Source organism: Phoca vitulina, unplaced genomic scaffold (assembly GCF_004348235.1).
Source record: "Phoca vitulina isolate PV1807 unplaced genomic scaffold, GSC_HSeal_1.0 scaffold39, whole genome shotgun sequence".
Classification (NCBI taxonomy): domain Eukaryota; kingdom Metazoa; phylum Chordata; class Mammalia; order Carnivora; family Phocidae; genus Phoca; species Phoca vitulina.
The window spans coordinates 11,503,306-11,528,814 of record NW_022589742.1 but is presented as its reverse complement, the minus strand read 5'-3'; positions in this window follow the sequence as shown (position 1 = coordinate 11,528,814).

Genomic DNA, 25,509 nt, shown 5'->3' with positions numbered 1-25,509 from the left:
CCCAGCATGCGCTCCTTCCAGCCTCTCTGCTCTCGCTGTTCTGCCCACCACACTTTCCCTCTTCCCTCCATCTCCCAAAACCCAAGGCCCGCCTTTCAGAAGCCTTTCGAGTGTCCAGCCACTGACTTAAGTCTCTCTTCTCTGTAGCCTCACAGCCCCTAACGGTACCAGACCATCGGGTGCGGTGACTTCTTGGACTGTTGGAATTCTCCACTCGCCGACCTGACCATAGAAGCCTTTCCCGTGGGCCTAGCTCCGTGCTATGTTCATATGACCACACCAGTCATTCTAGTCTCCTATAGACACAGCCTGAACCCCTACCTAGAATTTTTCAATAGCCAAACACGGTTTCAGGGCCCCTCCACAGCTTTTAGCAGAGGACAAGTGTTAAACAGGCCAAAGCCTGTGTTTTGACAAAATAGCAAAGGTCCAATCAGTTTTGTTCCCGTGCCCACCAATGGGCCACTGAGCATGGCCCTGGGCAGCAAGGTGGCCCCAGAAAGAGCTCGCCATGTAGCCAGAAAAAAGCTTCAGGTCTTCTTAAGGACTTGCCCACCTGGTACAGACACTGTTGATGTTTTTATTTACTGAGCATTTAGTATGCGTCAAGGACATTATAGCCATCACCTCGCTTAGAATCCCCATGACATCCCTGTTATTTCCCCCTATCTATTAGATGAGGAAACTGGATCAGGGAGATGAAGTGACTTGCCCCAAATCACAGAGCTGTCTGCCTCTAAAGTTCAAGCCGTACGGCAAACAATCCCCACTCAAATCCTCTTAGTGTGGCCATCACCTTGCAAATCGGGCAGGGGGATGACCAGAGCTTGGCAGCGTGCCCTGTGGGTACCCATCCTCCCGAGGCAGCGGGAGGGACGAGAACAAAGACAAAGCTACCGCCCCACGAACCTGCGGTTGGGGCTGCAAATTGTGACATTCATGAACACGATCACAGTTCCACCTTCCTCCTGGCCAAAAGTTCTTAACCTTTTCGGGGGTAGACCCCTTTGAGAATCTGAGGAAAGCTATAGGCTCTCTTCTTAGAAAACTGTATATAAATGCAAACACACGATTTTGTGTAGTTTCAGAAAAATTCATGGAGCTTCCTGTATTTCATCCAAGAACTACAGACCCTACGTTAAAAAGTCCCTGCTTTAAGCCAACCTAATTCTATGTTTTAAAAAGTGATAAATTAGGCAACAACCTAGGACACACAAGCCAGGGTTTGCTTTATGGAAATTGTGTTTTCATGTAACTTTCAGGAGCATGCCTAGTTGCCTCTGTGAGATGCATTTGCAATAAGCATCTCTGTGCTCCCCTGGAGCGCCATGCAGTCAGAGATGACGATGGTGCGGATGACCATCCTCAGGACTGGCCAGGGCATTGAGCTAGAAATGACACATAGAGCTGGTAGGAAGTTTTTTGGTTTTTTTTTTTTTTGGTCACCGGAGGGTGGGTAGCCACTCAGCAGACAGGAGTGGCCGGCCTCGCTACATGGCGATTGGACTATATGACCTATAACGGCCCCACTCAGCACCATGAGTCAAGGGTTCTAAGACCTATGGAAACCCGAAGAACATTCAGACCGCAAGTCCACTCCTGTTAAGCAGCTGATGGCTCCACGAGAGGCCAGGTACCCAATGGGGGTGGAATAAGTCTATATTGGCTCCCTCACCTGAGTCTACAATCAACCTCCTTAACTCTGGCCCGTGTTATTCCAAATAGCAAGTGTTCGTTCCCTGCCAACCAGAGGTCCTATTGTTCTTTTACAAAAATAGTAGATAATCCCAACCCAAGTCATTCCAAGGCCACTTCCCCCTGGCCTCTTGTGTTTTGAGTAGACAAGGTCTTACTGTAATCTTTAATACTATTGTTAGTCACAGCCCAATACCGCTTCGTCTGAGGCCCCCGCGAGTGTTTGAACCCTCATACAAACGGTGCTTAGTTGCAAGGCATAGATCTGATACATGGATCCTACAGCACTTTATCCTTTTAAAAACCTTTGCACTTGAAAACGAGATGTTGCGTAGTATGTTCGAAGGAACGGTGGACCTGGAGCCCTCGTTCCTGCGTGTATAGCTTCTCACCTCCCTGAGCCTCACTTCCCTCTCTCAGACAGGTAACAATCCTTACCCTGCTTACGTCACATGCGTCTTGCCAGATTCGAATAAGAGAGTGAGTACAGAAATATTGTATTCACTGTAAAGTGCTCGACAAACAGAAGAATTCATAACCATTAGCAATTCAGAAATTTAGAAAACATTTATCGAGGCCATATTATTCCCAGGCACTTTATGTACCTTAAGTGCACACAGGATCTGAAACAGGCTTGGAAAAAGGAAAATAAGGCTTCCAAGCCCATAGTGCCAGGTGGCAAGGAACTGGGGCACTCTCTCTCTTGCTCCTCCTTTCCCCCTCCCCCAAGACCAGATGGCTTTCCATTATTACTCCACGTTGCCCTGTCCCAGAACATTCCCCCATTGGAATAAGAAATTGTTACTCACTTATGAAAAATATATGCTTGACCCTCCTTGAGACCTCCAAGGCAGTCGCTTCTGTTTCCTCCTTGTGAATGTGCGGCTGGGGATGGAGAGAGGAGAGAGAGAGGATGAAGCAGCCCCTCGGACTCAACCCCTCTATGTCAGAACTGTTGGAGAAGATGGCCGACGACTTCACTCTCCCTCTTTCCCCGCCCCCCTTTCTAATTTGCAAGTTGTAAAAATGTGTCGCCCCCCAAATGCACCAGGTGTCTCCAACTTTCTAATTGAGCAAGGCAGACTCCTTCCCAGCCAAGAGCCTTGAAATATTTATCCAAATTTTAGCTTCACTGAATTAATGCCTTAAGCTGGTGAGCAATCCAACTGAAGGTCAATGTTCGTTTCCTAAAGTTGTCCAATGTCTGTGTGGTATTTAGACCTGAAAATGATGACTTTACTCCAGATTGCAAACTCCCCAGAGTGCACCCTGGAGATGGAAGCCAGCCCACACTGTTTTCTGATCAGTCAGCATAAATGAACCTCTCTTTCGAGTTCAAGGTGGGCTCAGAATTGAAGCTGTCTTGAGATAAAGCAGATCAGCCCCATTCACCCCTGGGGGGAAGGCCTCCGAGCAGGGGAATGTGAAAGGCCCCTCCGGTCAGGGGAGACATCCGCTCCCCTTGGCTTTGGACTGTACCAGTTGGCAGATAAAGCTCCGTGTGAATGCAGGCCAGACCAAAATGGTGCCGAGACAGCCACAGTGTTGTTTAGCAAAAAGAAAGGAAACATCTGCAAATCCTGCGTTGGTGCTGAGCAGGGATAGCCTGCTGCTTTTCCTCATGGGCCCACGGTGGGCCAGGTCCTGACTGATCAGAATGGTTCCCTGAAACAAATGCATTTGAAAGATATTTTCCATCCCCCCCCCAACAGGAAATTCTTGTGTTTAGTCATCCTTACTCCATGGGCTGAGTCAGCAAGCTCTGCTTTAACCACAGCTGCTTTCAAATGGTAAGCTTAGAGGACCAGTTCGTTGAGTGAGGAGGCTTGGCCGAAATGCTCTGACAGCCATAGCTCTGAAATCGGGTTGGATACATTGGAGGAGCTGCAAGTTAGGCGCTGCTCAGGACCTTCGAGTCCTCCTGGGTGGGCCTCAATTACTTTTTAGTATGTTGGTACTACAGAGCATTCCAGAACTAGCAGGGACAACAGTCTGAGTACCTAAAGAGACCAGTACGGTGCAGTGGCATGATATGTTGGCCTATGACTTAAAGTCCTGGTCCTGCCAATAATTGGCTATATGTGATGACAGGGCGACTGTCCCCTCTCTCTGGCTCTTAGCATTCTCAGGCTTAAAATCAAGGCTTGGATAAGAGACCTGTAAGGTTTCTCCCTGCTCTGACGGTCTATGAGACAACCTAGGACAGATGACCAGCCATTCTTTTCCGAAATTACCCAGAGAAGACACTACATGACCTGTTTTGGGAGCCTGGCATTTTATCCATCTGGGGATAAATGTCCACATCCAAGTGTCTTCCCTGGGTCTAACCACAGTCTGATTTCTCTTGTTTGGCCCTCTGCAGACATGGAGAACCCCCAGGGAACATTCTTTTCTAGAAGATCCTTGGTCAACTCCAAGAGCCTTCAGGTCTGAGTTCTGGTAAATCCTCTGCAGGCAAGGGAGGCCATTGCTTAGGTTTCAGTGACCACACTTCCCTCTCCTCAGATCTGGTTGTTATCACTGACTTGTGACCCTAGGGGGACTAAGGTTGGGATAGACTGACTATCCATTGGACAGTTAGCTCTGCAGAAAGGAGGAAGTCACTTATTCCAGATCAGACACCTCACAGAAGTTGCCCTAGAGCACAGAGAGTCTCAGGCACACGAGAGAGAAAAGCCTCATACAATGTGACCCTCTCCACTCCTGGATCCACATCTGGACATGTGCACCCAATGATGAAGATGGTTACCATTTACTGAACATTTATTCTGTATGTGCTGGACATTGTTCTAAGCAATTTACACGCTTGTTTGATCTGATTTAATCCTCACAACAGTACAATTCTTTTTCATATTTTACAGATTAGGAAACTGAGGTACATCAGAGGTTTATTAACTTGCTCAAGGTTAAACCGCTAGTAAGCAGGGGAGCTGTTCTTCTGACCCAGGGCTCAGCTCTGAACCATCATGCTTCTGAGAGGGGCCAGCTTCATGGGAGGACCGAGATGGTATGGATGATTCTGGCCCCTGTAGGGACTGCCTGCCCCACCTGCCTCATGTGCCTGCATCCCTGGTCAGGTGTAAGTGCCTGGCCTGGTTTCCATGGCGCTCTGTGTCCCCTTCTACAGGGAAAAAAGGCTTCCTCCTGCAGAGCTGCCAAGTGTTGACTCTACGACACCAGAAATGAGTCATGTTTTCCTCTTACGAGGGCAACATAGGGAAAGATCATTCTATAAGATGGGTTTCCCCAAACTAAAGAAAGTGTTGGAAAATGACCCCATTCCTCTGAGCTGGCAAATCCATTAGACTTGTCAAATGTCAGAGTTTGGGGAGAACTTAGAGCATCGTCAAAGTCCTTCCTGTTACAGATGAAGAGAGAGTGGGATCAGATGCCTGTGGACTGAGGGATAGCTGGCTCTTAAAAGTTTGGGAAAGGGACAGAAATGACAGAGTTGACCTACTTTATAATTCCCTTGAGCCCACCCTACGAGGGAACTGGAAGGAGGGATTCACCCACACACCAGAGCCATAACCCCTCGCATAACAGGGATTCCATAAGTGTGGGCTTCTAACGCAGTGAGATACGAAGGGACCGCCACATTCAGATGACCAAGGGCCACGGCTAAATGGTAATGTCCCCATAACTTCACACCAGACCTACTGACAAAGTGGATCTCACACCAACAATCACAAAGGGCTTCGGGGAAAACCACTTCTGTTGAAAGAGAAGCTGGTCAAAAACTTGTGGACTAATGACTGTGATCCAAAGATCCCTCTCAAAGCTGACTCTACTGAAAGCCAAGTGGAACCACCTTACTTCTCAGTTTTGAATGTGCGGACATTATTGAAATATTTTCAAGCCAAAAGGCGTGTAAAGTCTTCTTTTAAAATAAATCTTATGGTAGTATAAGTTTTCATGGATCCTAACACAAGAGTCAATATGGAAAAACGTAAAGAAGGACCTGGAGCTTTGTCTGTGGTTAAAGCCGCCAGGAATTGGCCCTAGGGAACAGTGTCTTAATGGCTGTTTTCAAAGAAATAGCAGATCCTCTTTCATTCCCCAGTGTGAGCCCACAATGTATTTTCCAGCCTCTTCCTCCTAAACTCAGAAGAAAGTACCGGAGTTTAAAAATAAAAGGTACAGAATTAGAGCTCTTGCAGATAGAAACCTTATGAAGTGTCATGTCTCCTCTAGCTAGACTCGAACAGGCTGTTAAAAGACCCGCATTATGTTGTTGGGTAGAGTCTATTACTGCCTACTTGGCTTTGCCATGTGGTAAAGTCGGCCACACACCATCTTATAAATAACCGAATGAACTCCCCCTCATTTTATAGGGTGGCTAAAGCCTGATTACCTTTCACAATCAGCCAACCTCTTAATTCATCCCAGCTTGCAGCTGGCCTCCAGGAACATGGAGGAGGCTTGGCTGGGCGGGAAGGCAGAGGGTGGGAGAGCGACAGGGCATGCGTGCACACGTGCGTGGCCCACAGAACCACTCTGGAAGGTTTTTTTCCTTAGGTAGTCAGGACTTGCAAACGAGAAAAAAAAACCCCTGCCTTTGTAGTGTTAGGGGATGACATTTCGTTGCAAAAATAAATGATTTGGTCATTACCATTTCATGGTTGTTGGCAACCAACCGCCTCTGCTTTCTAACAATTTCCATTTTAGGCACTGACAGGCCCTTCAAAGTGATTCAGCCAAATATCCACCCAAAGTTGCGTATTTGGCAGTTTCATACTGAAAAATCCGGGGCCTCTGGGCAAAAATGTCAGAAAGGGCTCCCTCCTTCTTTGTCAATTGCGAAACAAACAGATCACCATAAACAGTCACCAGGGGCTCCTTGGGCGGCCATGCTGCCGGAAAGAGAAGGAACGGAAGTTGTTGGCAGGGGCTGTTTCCTTGGCTCTGGTTACTGCTCTCACTCTTCGTTGCTGCTTGTTCTTTTCCTGAAGGCCAGAGCTGCCTCAGTCATTAACCCTAACCGAGGTGAGGCCCAGGTCTTCAGCAGGCGGGCATGCCCTGCTGGTGGAAAGCCATGAGCAGAAATGGAAATCACTGGGACATGATTCTCTGAGGCGCTGGGGTCTGGGAATACTTGAAAAGCTCACCTTATCGAACTAGCTGAACTTAACACGCAGGCTGTTACCATGGACCCTCATGAGGCAACTTGTCCAGGTTGGTCTTTGGAACCCACCTGGGTCTCTGGGCCTCTGGACAACCACAAGGCCTAGAGTACTCTGGTTTGCCCACTGGGAAGCAAAAGCAGAGCACCTCCCAGGGAGCCTCCTGCCCGACCAGGAGCCCTAAGAGTCTGAGTCCCCAAAGTTCTTTCACACACCTTTCCCTCAGCCTTAAAGGCTCTCCTCCGGGCTTTTTAAGCAACTGGCCCCCTCTCTTCATGCTGGACTCACTTTAAATGTCTGGCTACCTTGGTGAGGCCAAACTGACTCCTTAGCCTGGGCCCTACCTGATTTTTCTCTCTCACTCAACCTATTTTTTTTTTTCTGCTTTAAGCCCTCATTACCATTTGTATTTATCTGTGTGTCTGCCTATGACTCATCTCTCCTGTGATACGGTAAAGCTCCATGGAGTCAGGGGCCACTTTTGTTCAACACTGTACTCCGGACGCCTCTCATAGTGCCTGGCACATAGTAGATGCTCAACAAATATCTGTTGAGCGAATGAACAAACTGGTGGCATGCTGGTTACTAGGCCAGTCTGTGAAAATTCAAAAAGTAGGCTTATTGTCTCCACACATAGGTCTCTCCCTAAAAACTTCCCGCATTTGTTGCCACTTGTCTATCTGGGAGAGAGAGCTAGCCCTCAGCCACATCCTTCCCCTGTCCACTTCCTACTTCTTACTTGCTTCACGATGCCCAGGATCTGGGCACCAGGCCCAGGCAGCTTTTTGGCCAGAGGCAGTGAGGGCTGAGACTTTGCCACTCAGAACTGACTCTACCAGCAGCAGATTGAAATGTCATTGGGGGGAGCAGACTATTATATTTAATAATAATACTTGAGTTTACCTTCTCTTCCCTTTGGGAGCTATTTTTAAGAAGTTATTTAGATTCCCTGTCTAAAAACAGTAGCCAGGGGCGCCTGGGTGTCTCAGTCATTAAGCGTCTGCCTTCAGCTCAGGTCGTGATCTCAGGGTCCTGGGATCAAGCCCCACATCGGGCTCCCTGCTCGGCGGGGAGTCTGCTTCTCCCTCTCCCACTCCCCCTGCTTGTGTTCCCTCTCTAGCTGTGTCTCTCTCTCTGTGTCAAATAAATGAACAAAATCTTTAAAAAAAAAAAAGTCTCTTACATTATAAAAAAAAATAAAAACAGTAGCCAGCCTTCTCAAAACTACAAATGAAGTCATGTTGCTGTTATGTCTGAAAATGGCCTTCCATTCAGTTGTCAAGGACAGCCACAGTCACCCAGCTGCTCAGTGCCCCTTCCTTTAAGTAAGGAAAGAATGAGTTACCAGATCGCCAACATTCAAAAAGGGTTTCCATCGGGTTCCCATGCCTTCTGCTCCCTTTCCTCCTGTCGTTAGCTGCAACAACATTGATGTTTGTCGGGTCTAGAAAGGTATGGAAGGCCCCGGGCTTTCTGATTACACTTTTGAGTGGCAACCAACCCATGTCTTTCTGCTCTATCATTCCCTAACACCACCAAGGAAGGTTTTCCCCCATCCCTATTTTAAAATATGAATCATCTCAACTCTGAAAATCTTCCCCAAAAAGTCGATCAATATTTAAAATATGTTTCTTTCAGCCTGGAAGTCCCACTGCTTCGACTAGATCCTGTGTATATATATATCAGGATGCAAAGATGTATGGACCTCCAGAGTGTTCCCCGAAATAGCATTTATAATTGCGGTGCTCCGGCAGAACGGAACCCTAAGCAGTCACAAAAACCAGTAAGATGGGTCTGTATGTCCTGTCATGGAACGATCTCCATGATGTCCTAAATGAAAAAAGCGAAGTCTGACACAATTGGATCCCGTATGTCTTCAGAGCCTGTCAGTTCTTCCAGCAATTTCACAAAATCCTGCCCTTTCATTTCCTCTCACTGGTTCAGACCCCTAACTGGTCCCCTGGTCCCAAAGTCTCTCTTTCCAGTTCGTCTTTCCCGTCAAGTGGAATGAACGTTCAAAAACATCACTTTTTCCAGATCTCCTTACTGCCAGAGGCAGAGTCTCAAGCATCTGGGCCATCACAAGGACGGAAGGCGTGTTTCCATGTTCTGGGAGATCTGACTGGAGGGTGGGTTCCACCCCTGACCAGCTGTTTGACTTAAACCCTCTGAGCCTCAGTTTCTCCATCTGAAAAATGGTCATAGGGTGGTTGTGAGAATGAAATGAGGAAACCATGAAAATAGTTCAGCATGGTGGCAGGCACATAGTAAGGGCTCAATAAATGGGACTTATTATTACTATTGTTATTTTTATTATTAAACCAGAAATTGGTTTATTTGAAATTCTTTGAGAAATGCTTTGTAACTTCATAACACCGTGTGAAAGAAGAAGGTCCACACGTTTCCTTCATGCTTCCTGGACATCTAGTACCCACTTCATACAGTGAGGCCACCTTCTGTCTATTTTCCCTGCTACGTGCTGCAAAGGTTTCCCCTCTCTCATACCCCCAAATCTAGAGGGCATGTCTAAGTCCCTTGGATCCATGGCCTCCAGGAGTTTCTCTACAGACTTTAATCATACGACATCCCTTCTGTGTCTTCATCTTCCCCCACTATTTTGCTCTAATCTTTCCTGCCTGGCCTTGTAGGGTAGCACCCCAATGTCTTCAGTCCTTTCCTGGCTTCATTAAGAGTTTCTTTGTGGCTGCCTGTTCTTGTGTTTCTTTTCTTTGGGATCAGGTGACGATTTTACTCCACTAATTCTTTAAAACAAAAAGGGCTGTTAGCCCATGCTGTGGAATGAAAGGGCATGCCAGTTCTGGTTTTTGTTTTTTGGGTTTTTTTCCTTGTAAGATCCTCATTTTATGCCATTATTGTGAAAGGGGAATGATATTTTTACGTTCTGTTTTGATTTCTGCCTATTTCATTGAGTGGGCTCCCAGAGTGGAGTCACGAAAGGCAAGGCCCCCATCTCAGTTTTGCCTGTGGCCAGATTCGCTGTGTGACCCCAAGGGCGCATCGAAGAGATTCCTGCATCTGTCTCATCAGTGAAATGAGAGTGTTGTGTCTTCCAGCTCTGATGTTCGGTTCTTCTGTGGGTCCTGAAGGCAGAGAGACTATGGCAACGTTCTCTCATCACCCCCACCCCAGTGTCTGGGCGGGGCTGGTTCAAGTTGAAATTAGCTATTCCGTGGGACAGTTTCATCTATTTCTAAGAGCCCAGCTCTTGAACATTTTTCTGATGTATATGAAATGTCAGAAGAATTGTTATTTCCTTTTTTTTTTTTTTTCTCCAGGGCTCACCTTAGCGCCAAGCTCCAAGCCCCACTTACGCTGAGAAAAACCATACATGCTGAGCTCTGGTCAGATTTGATGGGGAAGAACATTTCTCTCATTACCACCTCCATTCCCGGTGATGGCCATCATCACACATTTCCATCCTGGATGTCTTCCAGGCAAATGCTGACTAGTTGATTATTTGCACAGATGATTGGAGCATGCCCTCGCTTTTGGGTTTGCCTCCAACGTCTCTTTATTGAGAGTTTTTATATTAAACATACACTAAGTCTCAAGCTTGATTTTAACTGATCCCACATGAAGGAATGATTTTCAAATCATAACACATGAGGAACATCTGTTCCGCTTATTTGAATTTAGGCAGTGCCATTATTATTGTAGAAGCTGACTGTTGAGTATCAATATTTGTCTCTTTCAGTTCCATTGAACTTTCCGGGGTGCCACTCCCAGTTGTGTGGATCTTTTAAACATACATCCTGGAGTCGGTAAAACAGTGGAACAGCTCCCATTTTCTTTTTCAGTTTCTCCGACTTTTGCTGCAGACCTCGGGTCAGGCCCTGGCTGTTGCTTGCCCACGTGGTTGGGACATGAGTGTCCCTGTCAAACGCGGCCAGAATCACCATTCAAAAGTCCAGGAATCAGGTGCACAGACTTTGAGGCTGCCTCAGGAGGCCATTCCAGACCTTTGTTTGAAATGAGCGAGTTCCCGGGGGAACATGACTGCTCCGGGAATTCACCTGCAAACGTGAACCCGCTGAGCTGAGTTAGCTCTCTCTGGGGCCTCTGGGTGGGTCATGAAGGAGGATGTCTCTGGACCAGAGGCTCTCATCTTTGATGTCAGGACACTGGTGTCTGACAATCAGTTGCTATTTGTTTTTGATAATCAAATACCAAAGCTTGGGTATGATTTACTTAAACAAATAAACGCAAGCAGATTCCAGGATTTCTCTATAAATAACTCTCACTAACATTCCCATATGCTCTCAGGAGTGGGAGAGAAAGGGGTGGGGTTCTATTCAGTGCTCTGGGAACGAAGGAGAACTCTGGGTGTGCCCAAGAGCATGTGAACACCACGGGCGCTCATACTGGGCTCCCATCCCTGGCAGCACGTGGGTATTTTAACAAGGGCCTCATGAGATTATTCCCCTGCCGACGGGGTCTGTCACAGTGGGGATTTAAGGGCGGGCAAGACAGGGCAGGCAGCACATACCACGAAGGCAATATGTTGGCTCTAAGTAAGCAGATGGGCTCTGAGTCGGGCTAAATACATGATAAATAACAGAAGGACTTAAGCTGGGATCTTAACTACTAGTTCATCCTTGGCCAAGTTACTCAATTTCTCAGAGCCTCAGACTATTTGCCTTTAAAATGGAGACATTACTCTTACCTACTTCCGAGAGATGTTGTGTGGCTTCAGCAGGATGGTGCAAAAAAATCACCCAGCATGTGTCTTGGGTGAGCTAAGTGTGACTAGCACGCTGTAGGTACTCAAAACAACGCTGGCTTGACACAAAAGACCACATATTGTATGAGTCCACTTGAGATTGTTTTATTTATTTGAGAGACGGGCGGCGGGGGGGAAGGGCAGAGGGAGAGAAAGAATCCCAAGCAGACTCCCCGCTGAGCGCGGAGCCGGACACAGGGCTCGATCCCACGACCCTGAGATCATGACCCAAGCCAAAGTCAAGTGTCGGATGCTCAACAGACTGAGCCACCCAGGCACCCTGTGTGAGTCCATTTAAATAAAATATCCAGAACAGTTAAATCCATAAAGGCACAAAGCAGATTGGTGGGTGCCAGGAGCTAGGGGGTGAGGGAGACGGTGAATGACTTCTTAACGGCTGTGGGGTCTCCTTTGGGGGTGATGGAAATGTTCCAGAACTAGACAGAAGTGATGACTGTACAATATTGTGAATACACAAAATGCCACCGAAATGTGCACTTCAAAATGGTTACAATGGTAAGTTTTGTGCTATTCGTATTTTACCACATTAAGGCCCCAAAATTCATTGGCTCGGGTTTAGCATTTTCTTCTCTTTTGTGTGGCTCTACTTCACAGAGAGCTCTGAGACGGTGCGCACGTACGGGGCTGATAATCACGTGCCTGCTTCTACCCCAGACAGCTATGAGGTGCTCACACTCTAGGCCAACAGCCCACAGAATGGCTGGGCCCTAGCCCTCATCTCCTTCGAGCTGGGGTTACGTTGGCCCTGTGGCCTTACCCCTGACCTGAGCCCACGCTGGAGGAGTAAGAACGGTAGGAAGGGCGCCAGCAAGAACCAGAGGAGAGGCCGAGGCCCAGCAGGAACAGTGGCGTCCGACTCAAAGCCAACGGTTCTTCAGTCAGGCCACTCAGAGCTGACTGGCCCTGGTGGAGGCCACTGACAGCCCTGCTCTTGGAAAACACCACTGTCCACGCTGCCTCAGGGAGCCTCAGAACGGCTCACGGGATTATTAAGCCCCCGCCATACCCTCCTTGAGCAATCACCCAACACTCCAAAGGCTCAGATTCTTGAGCTGCAACCAGGAATGTCCCTGGAGTGAATTAGTTTTGGGGGGGATTGAGGGACCGGCTCCCATCTGGGGTCTAGAGGGTGACTGAAGCATTTGAGATTTGTTACCCAATAAAAATCTCCGCTAAGGCCCAAGACTGAAATAACTCAGCTGGGCTCTGGGCTCAGCAGGGACCATTCATTAGCTAACACTTCTCGTCTGTGACCGTTACACACAGGTTTTTTTCATGCCCCCCGAAATGGGCTTCAGCATCGCAGCCGGCAGGCGGCTGTGGCCTCACAGTGTTTACATTACCCAGACTCATGCAGTCTGTGCAGAGAACGGATCTGATTGAGCTTTTGGAAAACGGGATTTTGAAAAGTTCCGTGGTCTGCTCTCGCCCCTCCCCTTCCTGAGCGGCAGAGAGACCGAGGTGGGACGAAACAGGCACGGCTAGGAGAGGGAGGCTCTCACGTCTTCGTTTGGCACTGCTTTGTGTGACACCTCCAGGTGGCGGGAGCTGAGCTGAGACCATAGGATTAAGGCGGCCAAACGCTGGTTCATCACTCTGGCGCCTCATCCTACTGGTCAGCGCAAGCTCCCAGGGGACCCCGCACATGTGAAGAGAACAGAAGGGCCAGGGTCCCCGTAGACAGCTGGGTCTGTGACCTGTTGCTCACCAAGTGGAAGCAGGGGCTGGTTAATCCTACTGGGGTGTCCAGGCCCTACCACACTACTTCGCGGGCAACCTACTCCAGGTCGGCAGCCATTTTGTTTCATTTCCTCAGGTTGGTGTTCAATAACGGTTCCCAAGTCCTGTCCATTCGGCCCTCAAAATGCATCTGACATCCTCCCTTCTTCTCTGTCACCATTGCTACTGCTTGGAGTCAGGGCCATATTTCCTCATGTCTGCACTAGGGCACCATCTTTCTAACTGGTCTCCTCTTCCTGCTCACTCTTCCAGATGGCTCTTCCAGAGATGTAACCTTATATCCCATCCCATCCCATCCCGCCTCATCCCATTAATAAATATTTCCCGAGTGCTGACCATAGGGTAAGCCCTTTTTAGGCACCAGGGATACGCATGTCAATGAGACACAAGCTCTTTCCACAAGAAAAACAGTTCAAGGGGAAGAGGGACAAGGAGGCAGGGAATGACAGGAAAGTATGAAAAGTGCTAGGCCAGGGCCCGGGGACTATGGGAGGCCAGAGGAGAGCCCCTAACCTAGAGCTGAGGAGAGAGTTAAGAGAAGACTCCCCTGATGTCATTTTCATCTGGCCACTCACCTCCAACCCTACGTTGCCACCACAATCTGTCTCCAACCTTCTTTTTCAACCAAATATCCCCTAACCCCCTTCAAAGAAAACTCTATTCCAGAAAGACTGGTCCCCTGACTGTTATTCAACGTATATAAACTCTCCTACCTCCTCGGCTTTGCTACTACTGCCCTTTGTCCTTGCCCTTGGCCATGACCTGTCTTATTTTGGAGCTGTTGGCCAGGCATCACGTCCTCCTGCTGTCCTCTTATGTCTTCCTCCAGCACCAACGCAGTGCCTGGCACCTGGCATCTGTTGACTGATGACCTACGAAGTACAGTTTCTTTTCACTGTGGGACTAATCTGCCTCTCGCAAGCAGGAAAAATAGTTTTGCTTCTATTAGGGCTATCAGAAAAATCTGTGAGTGCAGATGAAGGGGCTTGGAAAACTGCTGATAAGTTTCGGTCACACTGTCCCTAGATTTGTCCTGACCTCTTGGAAAGAGGATGCTGTCAATAATCAAGCGGAGATTAGCAGTTTCAAGAGCTCCAGTAGGCGTATAGTTGGATATATTTTCCATTCTGATTTAAATATTTAGCCTGATTTGTTTTTGGCTTTGTTTTGTTTTGTTTTGTTTTGTTTTGGTCCTGAGCCTGTTGGTCAGGGCTAATTTGTACAGCTGCTTTTTCGTTTGGTTTCTTCCAAGAAAGCGAGAGGAAATAAGGTTGCCAGCAAATTTGCAGTTACCAAGGTTTTCCTAAGATGAATATTATTTTTCTCTTCTAATATTGCCAAATACAGTATAAAGAGAAGCATGTGATTATTCCACAGATTTAGTTGTACCAGGGGTCAAATCCTGTACTCTGTCCACATCCTGATGTTGGGAGACCTATAATGCTGATTTCCTGACCTGCTATTTAGTCAACCATATTCCCATAGTTGTACCATATTTCCAAAATTGTAAATTCACCCTGATTTTGAGCTTGGATGCTCAGACTTGCCTTCTCCTGGACTTCAGCAGGAAGGGCCAAGGGGGCTGCTTTGGGTGGGGGAGGGAAAGGGGACGCAGTGGAGAAGTCAGCGCAGGAGAAAGAGCACTAGGGGGAGAGGAGCATTGGGGGTTGGTCCCTGCCCTGCCACTGACTCAATGTGTGACTTGGGCAAGTCCCTTTTTCTTTCTGAGCATCTCTACAGGGAGCATGAGAGTGCATATGCTCTCAGGCCCTCCCTTTCCTGTCAAATATTGTTGGACCCTGTCACTTTGTGTTGGGTGTTTCTGTAAAGGTTAATCAAGCAAATGCCAAAGCCTTGTCAATACCGACAAGGCTTCTCCCCTCTGGTCTGCCCTTAGGAGGCCTTTGCCCAAGCCGGTGCTTGGTTATCCTGAAGCCTGAGAAGAATGCCCTGGAAGAGAGTGCCCATGTCATTAAAGGAATGCAAGTCTAGCCTAGATAGCTGGTTTTGAGTCTTGCTTAGGCCTGGAGGCTACTTTTTTAATAGCTTTGTTGAGATACGATTCATATACCCTACAATTCACCCATTTAAAATGTATAATTCAGTGGGTTTTAGTATATTCTCAGAATTGTGCCTCCATCATCACTATCAATTTGAGAACGTTCCCATCACCCCAAAAGAAACCCTGTACCCTTTAGCTGTCATGCCCCTGCTCCCAAACTCCTCGCGCTGTGCAGTGCTAGGCAGCCACTAATATTTCTGTTTCTATGGAATTGCCTCTTGTAGACATTTTGTAGAAATGGAATCATATGATGTTGTCTTTTGTGACTGGCTTCTTTCACGCAGCATAATGGGGTGTGTTTTGGGGGGGCTTTTTTAAAGATTTTATTTATTTATTTGAGAGAGAGAGAGCATGAGCAGGGGGAGAGGCAGAGGAAGAGGGATAAGCAGACTCTCCGCTGAGCAGGGAGCCAGATGCGGGGTTCAATCCCAGGACCCTGGGATCACGACCTGAGCTGAAGGCAGACGCTTAACTGACTGAGCCACCCAGGCGCCCTGCACTCAGCATAAAGTTTTTAAGGTTCATCCATGTTGTAGCATGGATCAGTCCTTCATTTCTTTTATGGCTGAATAACATTTCATTGCATAGATATACCACATTTTGTTTATCCATTCATCCGTTGATGGACATTGAGGGGTTTCTGTTTTACCCATTATGAATAAAGCTATTGAACATTCATGTACAAGATTTCGTGTGGACATTTGTTTTCGATTCTTTTGGGTATACACTTAGGAGTAGAGTTGCCGAGTCATATGGTAACTGTGTTTAATTGAGAAATTTCAGACTGTTTTGCAAAGTGGCTGTACCATTTTATAGTCCCCCCAGCAGTATATGAGGGCTCCAATTTCTGGAGGTTACATTTTAATCGTGTCCCATTGGTAGGGAATATTTTCCAGGGTTGATGGCTTGGAGATGCCATCTCCCTGAGATAGTTTGGACCCTGAAATGTTAACTTTTCAAGGGGATAATTTTTATAAACAAGTCCCCTTCATTTTGTTATATGGCGGTTAGATCCTAGGAGAAGGTGACTTGAGGGAAGCCACCACTGGCCTTTGAAATCTACAAGAATTCAGTGGAAATACTTCCATGCGATCCGGCAGAATGGCTTATAATAAGATGTTGTGGGTTTGTAGTGGAACCCATGTCAGTTTTAGCCCTTTTAAGGTACTTTCTGTCAGCATTAGATCATTTCTGAGGTAGAGAGGTTTCAGGTATATCCGCCTACTCAGTCTTGTGTCCACCAGTCCTGCCTGGGAATCAGGGTAGGAACAAAAGAAGTCAAAAAGGAACCTAAGTGCTTTAGGTAGGGTAAATGTATGTATTGGTTGGCCCAGGATGGTCCCAGTTTAACGCTGATATTCCAGCATTATTATTAATAGCACTGCCCTTCACTCTCAAAAGTGTCCCAGTTTGATAAACTGTTATGGTCTCCTCAACTTTAAGCTGCAAAGATGTAATGCATCCCACTTAGAGCTTAAGGCTACAGACTTTCACATCTTAATTAATTTATATCTCACTGGAATAAAGAAAGGATCTCTCAAACTTGCCGAAGGTTGGCTCCCAAATGACAGAGCCAGGGTCATATACAATAGAAACCAAATGCTGATGAGATTCAAAGCATAGGAAAGTATACTTTGCAGGAAGGTTTGGATGGAAGTTTATTCAGGGAAGGCTTCCATGGATGAGGTGAGGTCTAAAGAGAACCTTGAATGAAGTACAGGATTTGGGCACTCCAAGTTCCTTGACAGACCAAGGTCCCGAATATCCCTCATCCTTGTTCTAATTAAAAGGCACCATACTCCCTTGTGCTTGGGCAGACAATTCACATGACCTCCCAGCTCATTTGGCAGCACTTGGGAGAAATCTGGCCTTGCAATCAGACTAAATGATGTGTTACCCTACACTTAATCTCCACCATCCATCAAAATCCAGGGGCCTTGGCCCCAGCCCCTCAACAAGAGGCCCACAGTACCTGGGTAGGATTTCATCCAGGGAATGAATGCAAAGCCCCTAATTCTCCATCCATCTCAGCCCTCTGTAAACAGTTAAAGACTGCAGCCAACAGCAAAAGAACTGCCAACCCAAATGAAAGCAGTGAGTCAGCAAAATAAAGACAGATGGCAATGGATTAACTGTAGCATAGACGGCAAGAAGCAGACCCTCCTTAGTTCTGACCAGATTGCCTCCCCCCAATTTCAGGCAACCCAGCGCTCACACCGAGCCCCTCATGAGCTGTGCTGGGGGTGGGAGAAAGCATCTGCTGCACGCAGAGTGTGTGGAGACCCAGCGGTCTAGGGGAACGCTGCTCCAATCCATCATCTCCTGGTGGTCCGTGCTTGGGGTGAAGGGACAGAGAGGACAGGAGAGATGGGAAGAAGGCATTGCTTAGGTTTTCTCCCAAGCTGTTCCACCTCCCTGGTGCCAGGGCCATTCCCTTAGATGGCCTTCTTTTCAAGTATTCTGCTCTGTTGCCCCTGAACCATACTTATCGGACCACATATTCTAGTTTATGGAAACATCATCTCCAGAACTTGCCCTGTTTTGCCCATCGGTTTAGTCAAGCTCAAGCTTTGGAGATGGTAAAAGGTTGAATTCATGTCTAAAGATATTTTTTGCGGGACGCCTGGGTGGCTCAGTCAGTTAAGCGGCTGCCTTCAGCTCAGGTCATGATCCCAGGCTCCTGGGATCAAGTCCCGCATCGGGCTCCTTGCTCAGCAGGGAGCCTGCTTCTCCCTCTGCCTGCAGCTCCCCCTGCTTGTACTCTCGCTCACTCTCTCTCGCCTATGCTCTCTCTCTCTGGCAAATAAATAAATAAAATCTTTAAAAAATAAATAAATAAATAATAAAACTATTTTTGCAACTGGATGTGAATTTCCTTTTCTAAAAAATTGAAGTCTAGTTGACACACAATGTTACATTAGTTTCAGGTGTACGACATAGTGATTGGATAAGTCCATACCTTATGCTGTGCTCCCCACAAGCGTAGCCACCATCTGTCCCCATACAGCCCTGTTACAGTATCATTGACTATATTCCCTATGTTGTGCCTTTCATCCCTGGGACTAATTCATGTATGTGAATTTCTTTTATCCATGTCTATGATGATAAATACCTAGCACTGTACTTCCTAGAACATAGGAGATGCTCAATAAATATTTGCTGAATGAAAGAAGGAATGGATGAATGAAAGCTCTTACATAAAACGTGGCCCGAAGACCATAAACAAGATAGGGTCACCACTGAAGTGGGATCCTTCATGTAAATGTCTTTATTCAATCAAGGAATCAGTCATTTAACAAGCATCTCCTAACATCCCCCAGGTACCCAACACTTTGTGCTCACCCATCACCTTGGCTACATCAACATTTTCTGAAGACTTTCTTCAAAAGGCCATCTTCTTAAAGTGACCTTTAAGAAGATTTCATGCCGGCTTTCTGTATTCCTAACATCTTTGATATCTGGGATTTCTTGGAAGAGTTCCTAACAAATAACTGCTTTTTCATGATGAACAGTCCTTAGAGAAGTGGAATATTCTTAAAAATAATTCCGGACAATCCTTGGATATGGACAGGAATGGAGATAGGAATAAACAGTTGACCTCACTGAGTAGGAAAGGAACAAGCACTGGAACGTGGTGGAGTAGGGGATGGGGAAGATTATAGCTCCCACTCTGTACCCACCTAGCCCACCACTTCCCACAACAACCCAGTCTGCCCCGAATCAGAACTGGGGCTTCTCTAGCCTGGCTCTTCCTACGGCTACTCTAATATTGTTACTGAAAAAATAATTTATGGAAGTGAAATTCACATAAAACCAACCATTTTTACATTGAACAATTCAGTGGCATTTAGTACATTCACAGGTTGTACAACCACCATGTCTATCTAGTTCCAAAACATTTCCCTCACTCCAGAGTAAAACCCCTTACCCATTTAGCAGATTCTCCCAATTTCCTCCTTTTGTCCAGCTCCCGGCAACTACCAATCTATGTCCTGTCTCTATAGATTTACCTATTCTGGATGTATCCAATAAATGGAATCATAGAATATGTGGCCTTTGTGCCTGGCTTCTTTCACCGAGCATGATGTTTTCAAGGTTCATCCAAGTCGTAGCATGTATCAGTCCTTTGTTCCTTTTTATGGCTGAATAACATCCCATTGTGTGGATATATCACACTTTTTAAGTTCACTTATCCATGGATGGACTTTGGGCTGTTTCCACCCTTTAGCTATTGTGAGTAGGGCTGCTATGAACGTATGTGTACATGTACTTGTTTTCAGTTCTTTTGGGGTACATACCTCGGAGTAGAATTGTGGAATCACAGGGTAATTCTATGTTTAACTTTTTGAAGAGCCACCAACTGTTTTTCCTACCCTATTATTTTAATGCCTTCAAGGATTAGTAAACACAATACCAAAAGTGACCGATGTAAAGCCACCAGCTTCCATGACACTGACCTAGGTATCCCTGGGTTTTTGTCCCATGACTCTGGGGGCTGCCTCAGGATTCTGGGGTATTGGCAGTAGTGGTCACGTCTAATTCTCTTTCCTACCATCCTTCCCTCTCCTCTTCTTTCCTTCCTTCATTCATGTAACACATATTCATTGAGTGCTTACCATATTTTAAGTAGGGTGCTAGTTACTGGGGGTCCAAAGATGAACGAGAGGCAGTTCCTGTCTTTGAGGACATTGCAAATGCTGAGGAGATGATGCACGTTCAAGTCAAGGTACCAGATATCAGAGGAGCCAGGAGAGTTCCAAATGTGGACATCATGTCCCACACAGACCCCACACTCTAAGCTCCTTGAGGGCAATAACCGTGTCCCATTCTTTGTTATATCCCCAGAGCTTGGCGCAGTGCCTGAAACACATCTGTCATCTGCAAAGCAACCTCAGAAAGGTCTGAAGTAGGCCACCCTTTAGCCTGTTGCCCCGTCCCAGCAGCCCTGGGGCCCACACGGTTCTGGGTGGGCCATCTCCCTTTCCTTAGTTCTGTCTTAGGCAGGTGTCACAGCATGGGCCTTCTTGGGATCCTGCTTCCTCTGACCTCCCTTCAATTTCAGGATGAGTTCTCTTTTGAAAGTGTTTTTATAGTTTTAGTCTCATGATCCCTTCTTCAAAGAGGAACCTAGACTGTATGAGGAAGTGAGATCATCTTTCCCAGGGAGTAAATGCACGGTGAACAGAAATGTTCTCTGTCACCAGTTTGATTTTTGTCTCTAGAAAGAGTCTTCTATCAGACCATGGCCGATAGGGTGGAGGTAGGCGCTGGGAAGTGGGCAGGAGCCGGCCCTAATGCTCGTGGTGTTCCATGATTTTGGTATACTTCTCTTTCAGTTCGGCCTGTGTTTTGCTTTCCTTGGACCTGATTGCTAACCACAGAAGTTTCCAGAAGAAAACGTAGGGCCGCGACGCATAGATGTTGCCAATTTCACAAACTACAACTTCAGTTCATATTCTTGAAACACCTCCTGGACACAAGTAATAAAAAACTCCTGGGGTCAATGGTGAGTAAAAGTAGGGGGGATTGAGGGGGAAGATGAATAGAGAGGGAAGGTGTCTCAGATTAGATTGGAAGCCAGAGAAGCAGAAGTATGGGATGAGGCTCCCCCACCCCCACTGTAGAAAAGGAAAGCACCCCTGTGTAGGAAAGCTGCTTTTAAATGGAAACGTCCTCGGGGCAATCTATAGACCTTTTAACTCCAGTTAGTCTCAGCTCCTTTATGGCTAACTGTCGGCCTGGGCTCCTTCTGGAGTCAAACCTTCTAGATCCTTGCTGGAGTGCAGGGCTGAAAGGGGAGTGGGGAAGGACTCCTCCCCCAAGGGACGACCATTGGAATTACACATTTGAAGGGGTTTGATTCTTTTAAAAATCAAGGAAAGAAATTCTTCCAAAGATCATTGTTTTTCTTTTCTTCTTTTTTTTAAGACCCCAAACCTCAGGCAACAGACTAGTGGGAGCCCCTTTGTTAGATCTGCCTGCCAGCTCCTGGGTTGTTACCTCCAATAAAATTTCCATTTGAATTCCCACTGGGGATGCCAAGTACTCTGTTCAGCCCTTAGAGGTACAATTATGAACTAGACACGGTCCTTGCCCTCAAGGAATTTACAGTCTAATAGGGAAGAGAGACAAGCAGACGGCTAATGATAACATAGAACGATGAGCGCTGGAAGCTGCTGGGGGAGGACAGAGGAGGAGCATTTAAATCATGCTAGAAGGTCAGGGAAGGCTTCCTAAAAGACATGATGCATAAACTGAAGAATGAGTAGGAGTTAGCCAAGTGAAAGGGAAGGAGGAAAGGATAGTCCAGACAGATGGGCTTTGCAGGAATAAGGCTTGCTAATAGAGATTAAAGCAAAAATTTATAAAATACACAATCACCAAAAAAATGGAAAGTTGATCCATACAAGCAAAAGCTGGCTCTTTGGAAACACCATGAAAATGGGCATAGTTAGCAAGTTTGCTTAAAAGAAAAATAAATAAATAAACCACTTAGGAGTAAGAAAAGCTAGAGGGAGAGGGAAAGAGAGAATTGAGAGAGAACTACATTTAGAACACATTAAAAAGTATAGGAAAGATGAAATATTCTTAGTAATTAGTGATAAATCTTGCTCAATTCCCTGTTCAGAATACCTTTGGCTATGTCTGTAATTAGAAGTTGTGGTATAGATATAAAGTTATAAATCATTGGTATTTGTATTAATATTTATACCAATAAATTTGGAATCCAGAGGAAATGGACAGTCTTTTAGGGGGATATAAATTACCAAAACTGGCTTGAGAACAAGGTGAAAATCTGACTACACCAATAAACTAGAGAAGAAATCGAAATAGAATCAAACATGCATACACCTCAGCCCTCTTAACATATACACACACACAAAGGTTTTAAAGGTAAATTGTACAAAACCTTTAAGAGACAGATAATCCCCTTATCAAACAAACTGCTTCAGAGCATTAAAAAAGATGAAAAGCTCCTAACTTATTTTCCAAAACTATCATTACACCAATACCAAATTGCTTGAGGACAGAAAAATAACAGTATGCGACAGCCCTAAATAAATTACTAGGAAATCAAAGTGTGCACTTTTGCAAAAGAAGGACATAACATAACCAAGTAGGGTTGAATCCCAACAATGCAAGGCTGCTTCCCCATTAGAAACTATATCAATGTAATGCATTACATTTGCATATTAAAGGGAAAAAACCACATGATCATTTCAATGAATATAGCAAAAGTATTTGACAACTCGGCACCCATTTGCTCCTAGAAAGCTCTAAGGGAACTCGGAATAAAAGAAAAGTTTAATGTGATCAAGAGTATCTTCCAGAAATCTATAGAAAACTCCATACTTCAGGGGCACCTGGGTGGCTCAGTGGCTTAAATGTCTGTCATTGGCTCATCAGGTCATGATCTCAGGGTCCCAGGATCGAGCCCCACATCGGGCTCCTTGCCCAGCAGGGAAGCCTGCTTCTCTCTCTCCCTCTTCCTGCCACTCCCCTTGCTTGCGCGCTCTCTCTCTCTGTCAAATAAATAAATAAAATCTTAAAAAAAAAAAGAAAAAACTGGGCGCCTGGGTGGCTCAGTTGGTTAAGCGACTGCCTTCGGCTCAGGTCATGATCCTGGAGTCCCAGGATCGAGTCCCGCATCGGACTCCCTGCTCAGCAGGGAGTCTGCTTGTCCCTCTGATCCTCCCCCCTCTCATGCTCTCTCTGTCTCATTCTCTCTCTCAAATAAATAAATAAAATCTTTAAAAAAAAAAAAAAAAGAAAAAACTCCATACTTCAAAAGGTAGCAGGCATAGCAGAGTGGTTACAAATACAGTCTCTGAAGCTAGATAGCAGAGGTTTGAGTCTCTGTTCTGCCACTTGCCACCTGTGTGACCTGGGGCAAGTTACATAGTTTCTCTGTGCTTCAGTTTCCTCATCTGTAAAATGGATATAATAATAATAACAACAACAACAACAACAATAATATCTATCTCATAACACTGTAGGAGGATTAAATAATTTGTAAAGTATTCATAATAGAGCTTGGCACATAGAATCACTACATATGTGTTTGTTAATAAATTGTGAAACAGATGTTTTCTCCCAAAGTTAGGAACAAGATAGGAATATCCAGGACTACTGTTCTTCTACTATTTGATGTTTTACTGGAGGTCCAAGCTAATGTAATAGAACAAGAAAAATAATTAATAGAACCAAAAAGGAAGGAATACAGCTGTCAATACATGCAGAGAACAATCTAACCAGGAATGAAGTCTGCCTCTGTTCAGAGAGGAAGTACAAGAAAAGGAAGTGGGAGAAATGGGTGAAGGGGGTTGAAAAGTTAAAACAAAAATTATGCCCTCTTAGGACCTTTGAGTATCACTATTTTCTTCTAGACATTTCTATGTGGGTATCTCCATCATCTCACACTGAACACTGACCCCAGTATCTTCCTCCACACCTACTTCTCCTGACTCCTATTTTACTTTCCAAGTCATCTAGACTCAAAACTTTGGAATCCTTTTGGACTCTTCCTTCTCCTTCATTTCTCATACCTAATTACCTAGTCCATCTAGTTAATTTTCCCCCCCAAAACATTTTTCAAATGTTGTCTATGGTCATTCTAGTCCAGGCCTGTATCGACTCATACCTGAAACAATGGCTATCCCTCAGTCCCTCTCCAAGTCACTGAGCACACCACGGGTCAGTATTACTCTAAGACCACCATCCTCAGGTTATTCTCTCGCCTGCAAGTCTCCAGTGGCTTCTCACTTCCTAGCATATCCAGTCTAAACTCCTCTGCTTGGTGGTAAGGCCTTTCACCATCTAGCTGCATCCAACCTAACAAAGTTGATCTTTTCCTGCTGCCTTAATATGTCCCCACTGCTTTAATAAGACCAGTAGCCTCAGCATCCTTTCACACCTCCTTTCAAGTAGCCTCAGCATCCTTTCACACCTCCTTTCCTTTTCCTTTCCTTTCACACTTCCTTGCCTTCGTTTAATTCAGTGCCTTGGATTGTTCTGTCTCTCTCCCTCAGTGTCTCCAAATCTTCTCCCATTCTTCAATGGTCAGCTTAAATAGGGCCTTAATGATACCATTTGTTGAATGCTGAACAGCATTTGGTGTTATGTGCCAGGCACTGTGCTCATTTGATCTTCTCAGTAACCTGATACAATAAGTATTTCTTAATTTTCACCCCATTTTATGGATTGGGTATAGGGATTTGCTCAAGGTTCACAATGCTAGTAATGGTGGATCTGGAATTTGAAGCCATGTTTACTGCCCGACCCAGAGCTCATGCTCCTAAGCGCTTCTCTGTCCTGCCTCTCTGGGATGCCTCCCCTCGCTGCATCAATCCCCTCTGACTTTCTCTTCATCATTTTGGCTACTAGGCATTGCTGTCTAGTGTGTACAAGTTTAGCTCCCAGCAAAGCTGTAAGCTCCTGGAGATCAGGGCCCACATCTCATACTTCCCTGCACTCCCACAGAGCTGGGCCCACAATGGGCACTTGATTAATTGGTAAGGGTTGATCAAATATAGCTAAATATATAGAAATTTGGTCTTAGACTCCAGTCTTCAAGAAAGAAGGTTTGTGTAACTTGAAGATAACACAAGCCCTTCCCATTGAAAAGCCTGGATTTTAGCTCCAGGAAGGGAAGGGAGGAGTAGAATTACTCAGTTTTTCAAGATCACCTCCCCCCCAACCCTGTTACTCCCTGATGATCAGGCTTCTCTCTGCCTAGCTTAGGTCAATGTTGCATGATGAATCTTCCCTTTACATAAGGATTAGACCAGCTAGGTTTTGTTAGCATGTGGAAAGGGAGCCAACACTGTCAACTTACCATTGTGTAAAATCTGACTCCTGGGAATCTTCCAGAAGTGAGCCTGGGGAAAACTAATAGTTATCCTACCTACCTCACAGGGTCATGGTAACAATCAAGTGAGATAATGGATATGAACACACTTTGGAAAGTAGCAATGAAAAGCAGCTTGCTTCTCTAGCCTGAAGTGGGACAATCAGAACTCTTGGGTGATATCAAGGACTTGGCCAGGTGAAGGATGGGGGGCTCTTTGGAAATTCTTGAACTCACCATTTCCCAAAGGTTGCACGACTTGCTTTCTGGCAACCTTGGG